The sequence below is a fragment of the Ovis canadensis genome, chromosome X, assembly GCF_042477335.2.
Source record: "Ovis canadensis isolate MfBH-ARS-UI-01 breed Bighorn chromosome X, ARS-UI_OviCan_v2, whole genome shotgun sequence".
NCBI classification, from domain to species: domain Eukaryota; kingdom Metazoa; phylum Chordata; class Mammalia; order Artiodactyla; family Bovidae; genus Ovis; species Ovis canadensis.
This window is the reverse complement of record NC_091727.1, coordinates 110,927,266-110,933,265: the sequence shown is the minus strand read 5'-3', so window position 1 is coordinate 110,933,265 and position 6,000 is coordinate 110,927,266.

The following is a 6,000-nucleotide window of genomic DNA, read 5'->3' as shown; positions in this document are numbered from 1 at the left end:
CTCAGTCGTGTCCGACTCTTTGCGACCCCATGAACTGCAGCATGTCAGGCCTCCCTGTCCATCACCAACTCCAGGAGTTCACTCAGACTCACATCCATTGAGTCAGTGATGCCATCCAGCCATCTCATCCTCTGTTGTCCCCTTCTCCTCCTGACCCCAATCCCTCCCAGCATCAGAGTCTTTTCCAATGAGTCAACTCTTCGCATGAGGTGGCCAAAGTACTGGAGTTTCAGCTTTAGCATCAGTCCTTCCAAAGAAATCCCAGGGTTGATCTCCTCCAGAATGGACTGGTTGGATCTCCTTGCAGTCCAAGGGACTCTCAAGAGTCTTCTCCAACACCACAGTCCAAAAGCATCAATTCTTCGGCACTCAGCTTTCTGATTATGAATTAGTACAAACTTACTTTAGAAAAGTAAATATCAGAAAAATGTAAAAAAGAAAATGAAAACTAACAATTAAAATTAACAATCCCATTAATCACTATACTATTGTGATTTTTTTCCTAGTCCTTTCTCCATGCACATATTTTAGTTTTAGTCAGTTCATATAAATCTCAGATTACGTGCTTTTATAATCGCCTGTATTTCTTATTTAAGAATATTTGAGGGATGAGTTCAATTTTAAACAAGTTAAGTTTGAGGAAACTACTCTGTGGGAGAGGGAGAGGGTGGGATGATTTGGGAGAATGGCATTGAAACATGTATAATATCATATATGAAACGAATCGCCAGTCCAAGTTCAATGCATGATACTGGATGCTTGGGGCTGGTGCACTGAAACGACCCAGAGGGATGGTACGGGGAGGGAGGAGGGAGGGGGGTTCAGGATGGGGAACACGTGTATACCTGTGACAGATTCATGTTGATGTATGGCAAAACCAATACAATATTGTAAAGTAATAAACCTCCAATTAAAATAAATATAAATATTGTAAAGTAATAAACCTCCAATTAAAATAAATTAATATATATATATATAAAAAGAAATGTTCAGCCAGCTAGCTGTTAGAGGTGGCACCTGAGAGGAATGCTGAGACAGGAAATATGGTCTCAAAGGTATCAAACTAGAAGTAATTATTGAAACCTAGAAATGGAGTGAGATCATTCATGCTTTTTCTAAGTGTGGGTTACTGGGTTAAGAAAGCAATTGATTTGGTTGGAATGGATTAGATAATTTCAAAATGCATCATATAGTAGTTGTAAGTAATCATTCTGGATTGCAATGTAAAAATCAATTTCTTTTTGTGAATCTGAGGACTGAGCTTTTAGGAACAGAAAAAGACTCTGATAGGAGGGAAACCACAACCAGTTTTAAGAAAATAAGATTGGTGCTTGGCATTGGTTTCTGGATCTCTTTATGCTCTTAAAAAATTTTTGAAGAACCCCAAATTGGTGTCATCTTTGTGAGTTATCTCTATTGATATTTATGCATCATAAAATAAAATAATAAAAAAAGAAGTTAAAGCAGGCAGAAATCAACTATTTATGTACTGATGCACCTAAAATAACAGTAATAAACTTAATATATATTAATATAAATAAGAGTTTCATGAAAAAGTGCCATCTTTTCCCAAACAATTATTGAGGAGAGTTGTATTCTTATCTTTTAACACCTAGCTTAATCCCTGGTGGCTCAGATGATAAAGACACCTGTAGACACCTGTAGTGCAGGTGTCGGGAATATCCCCTGGAGAAGGAAATGGCAACCCACTCCAGTATTCTTGCTTGGAGAATCCCATGGACAGAGGAACCTGTCAGGTTATATAACCTGGCAGGCTATAGTCCATGGGGTTGCAAAGAGCTGGACACGACTATGCGACTAACACTAATAGAACACAGCTAAATTCTCATAGTTGCTTTTGCATTCAATTAATTGTACATTTGTAAGAGAATGTGAGTGAAAGGCAAACATTATCTTGATATTATTGTGAAAATAATCTAGACTACACAGACACCCTACAAGTCTCTAAGTAGCTCCCAGGAGTCTCTGGACCAGATAGGTCAGGAAGAATAAGAATAGAAGAAGTGTTGTTATTTGAGAGTTGGCAAGTGTCAGAATCTGATTGATGCAGGTAAAGAGCCATTAGTAAATCAGATCATAGCACATCCTCTCATTGTCCTGAGGACAAAATCTAAAATCCTTATTAAGGCCCCTAAACCCTTGTATGATTTGACTCCTTCTTGCCTCTTCTTCCTCGTGTATGTCACTCTCTGCCACCCCCCACCCCAATACACTACTCATGTTCGCCACACTGCAGATGCACAGGCTGTCTTTCAGCACCTTGACATTGCACATTTCTCACGTCAAATACCATACATTCTTTACTCTGTGCCTGGAATGCTAACTACTACTCATTCATGCCTCAGATTAGTAGCTGCTGTCTCAGGGACGCCTACCTCACTGCTTCAACCTCAATCTAAATTGAGTCTCCTCTGTTCTCTTGCCAATACTGTGTTCTTTTCTTTCAGAGTGCTCCTCATGGGATTGGTTATATCCATCTCTTGCCAGTGGACTCTAATTTACACAAAGGCTGGAACAGATATGTTTTCTTTACCATTCTCTTTCCAGTACGTAGCACTGAATAGGCACATAGTGGGTATTCTATAAATCTTTGCCTAATGAAAGCATGAATAAGAGAATGAAAATATGTATTGGGAGCCTGTTTCCTTAATCTGAGAGGAAATTTTTGTGCTCATTGTGTTGCATGGAAAATGACAGCATCTTAGTTCCTGATTTTCATACAAAATGCATTTAAATTCTGTTTACGATAGACTATCCTAATAATTGTTAGCATCTAGTAGCAATTATTAATGTATGTAGCTATAAAAATACTCTTATGGCCATTATTAAGTGTGCGTTTTTGAAGTACAAAATGCTGTAGTTATTTCAATACAAATTAATAGTTAACTGTAAGTCAATCGTGATAATTCACTTAAAGGGTTATGACAACGAGGTCAAAAGTTAGAAGTTCAAATGCACATAAATGCCAACAGACCAATCCTAATTGTTCTATACTCTTTTCAAATTCTTTTTCAGGAGTGTAATTTCATCTCTCAAACAGAAATCATGGTACATTTTGAAATCAATATCTCCCCTTTTCAACAACTGTGATAGTTAAAAAGTGCCAGAAAGTAATATTCTTAAAAGTATTTCCAATAAAAAGACAAACACTAGCATAAAGTCAGCTTTCAGATCTGCAAGGGAAGGCACTATGTCATCTTTATGAGGGAACAAATTATTGTTATTGCCATATTTTTATGTGTATGCATATCAAGCATAAGTGAATTTCATATAAATTAAAGCCCAAGGTGTCATTCTTTACATGGTCCATAATTTTAAATTTAAGCAAATATTTGAATTCATTACAGCAATAATACAAATGAATTGTCACTACACCCTACTGAGAAGTCTTAGTTTCTGAAGGTTATGATTAATCTGTAATAAGGATACATTTTATTTTGAGAGTAAGGTGCAGCAACATTGATGGAACCCTTCCAGTGAGGGATATTCTTTATAAATGTACACTTCTATGAGCAGGGCTTGCTATAATGGAATGCAAAGTGACTTGCTAAAGCCCAAAGTTAAAAAAAAAATGTATTTTTCTTCTCCTTGGAACTCTAGCCAGAGAAGTGGATCCAAAGGATCCATCTGGATACTAAATAGGTATAGGTAGTGAAATTGTCAGTCACTCAATCGTGTCCGACTCTTTGTGACTCCATAGACTGTAACCCGCTGGGCTCCTCTCTGCATGGATATCTCCAGGCCAGAATACTGGAGTGGTTGCCATTCCCTTCTCCAGGGGATCTTCCTGACCCAGGGGTCAATCCGGTCTCCCACATTGCAGGCAGACTCTCTACTGACTGAGCCATCAGGGAAGACCTGGTGGGGTTAGGTAGGCAGAAGACTTTAACTGGGGATAGGAATAGACAGAAGACTTTAACTGGCTTTTCTGTTGTTCTCCCGAGCCTTACTTGGGCATGTGAAAAATGTGTCTGGCTATCTGTTCTGAACATACGGATGCAGAATCATGGCCACAACCTGTTCACATCAAGCTCAAGTGAACTTCCTCTAATGTGGCTGCTTTTCTCAGAGGGGCCCCTGACTAACTGGAAATGGGCACTCCCTAGCAGCAAACTGGTGACTGCAATTTTATAGCTGTTTATGAAAACTGATTGGGTACAAAATCATTAAGCTACCTTTCCCTGCTTCCAATCATAGTCGTCAAAAGCTGTGGTCCTGGCACCATACATAATCTCTGGTAGTTGATCTCCAGATACCATTGTTACCAGTTGCAATAGGAAATAATGGTTCACTACAACCAGGATGTACTGAAGCTGTGCCTTTGAAATCATCTTACCATTAGACAAGCACCCCAATAACCTTCATTTCAGATGCTTCACGTTGATTTCCTTTATGTAATTGTTATTGACTTCAGTCTTCTAATATTATTGTACTTACACTTTTACTTATGAGGGTACTTAGAAACAAGATTGAAATAAGTGATATTTTCCATTATGCATTCTTTGCAAAGAATGCAAGCTATGGATTAAACAAATTAACAAAAATCAAATCTAACTATTGTTCTTTAGGACTGAATTGCTCTAGGAACATGGTAACAGCCATTCATTTTATGCTTGTTGATTAGTAAGTTGTTCACAAATCTTTGAACATATTTTAGCCTCTGCAATTTCTTTACTATTCTAAGATCTGGCACAGTTCCTGAAACAAGGTAGATGCTCCATATGCAACAGCTGAATTGAACTTATGTGATTACATTAATTCTGGGTATAAATGTGTGTATGCATGCATGTGTGTGGTCTTTGTTAACGAAAAAGGTATCTCTTTTAAAATTCCTAGCAAATTATTTGAATATTAATAACATAACCCAGGCAACTGGGTAACTGTCTTATACAGATTGCATGCTCCATTACAACTGGTTATATTTTCCTTCACATTGACCATTCTAAAATGGGCAATTTAGCGTGGCTTCTTTCTGATATCCACATTCAAAATAGAAATTCCTAGTCCCCTGAGCAAAACACTTAAAAATTCTTCAATTTCCTGTTACTTAAATGTGTCTAGGGAATCTCTGAAGTTGAATAAATGTTTTACGAAATCCACCTACAGTATCAAGCTATGGACCTCCAGAAGCAGTAAATCAGTTCTGCAGAAATGGAGAAAGGTGAGAGCCCCCTGTACTTTGGAATTAGAAAAGGAAACAATGTTTTTGAAGGAACTAAAGGGAGACAGGTGCAGACCAAATGAATTAAGGACTCCAGGGAGCTGTGCAAGACTGGTAAGGAAAATGAGAGGGAAGAATATGAGAGAAAACAGAAGGAGGAGGCGGTAGAGGAGAGTTTCTTTTTTTAAAAAAGATGATTAAACAGACTGCCAAATTGCCAGGAGAGAAACAAGCTGAGTTTCCTTTCATGAAATCCCTGGGTATCAACCGTCCCTTCCCCTCTGTGTCTTCGAAATGACTAACAAAGAGGTAGCAAGCGTGAGAGTGAGATGATCATGGTTTTAAATCGTACATTTCATTTCCATGGCCGTTATGATTTGTCCAAGTCTCATTCTGCCAAAATTCCCTTTTCATTAACGAGGAACTCCCTTTAATCATTATTTACAGAATTCCTTAGACTCAGAGAGTGATTTGAATCACTGGAGAAGTAACTGATCAGATGTTTCTATTTCCTCCTTCCAGAACTCTTAGATGGGAATTGAGGAGGTATGCTGAAAGTCTTTTCCCTCCACAGTTTGTTGGCCAGGTAGTTCTTAATGAGAAATCTTTTCTTTATTTAGGAGATATATACACACATCTCCTTAATATATATGTTTTCACATATACAGGTATTGGTTTTGTTTTTGGAGGAGGGTAGTGGGTTTTAGGAATGTTCGTTTACATACCAGTGGCTAGACACAGGTTTTATAGCCATCCCTTCCCCATTGCTTTTTCAACTGCCAACGGAGAGATGGTTCTGGAAGCAGTTGCTATCCCCC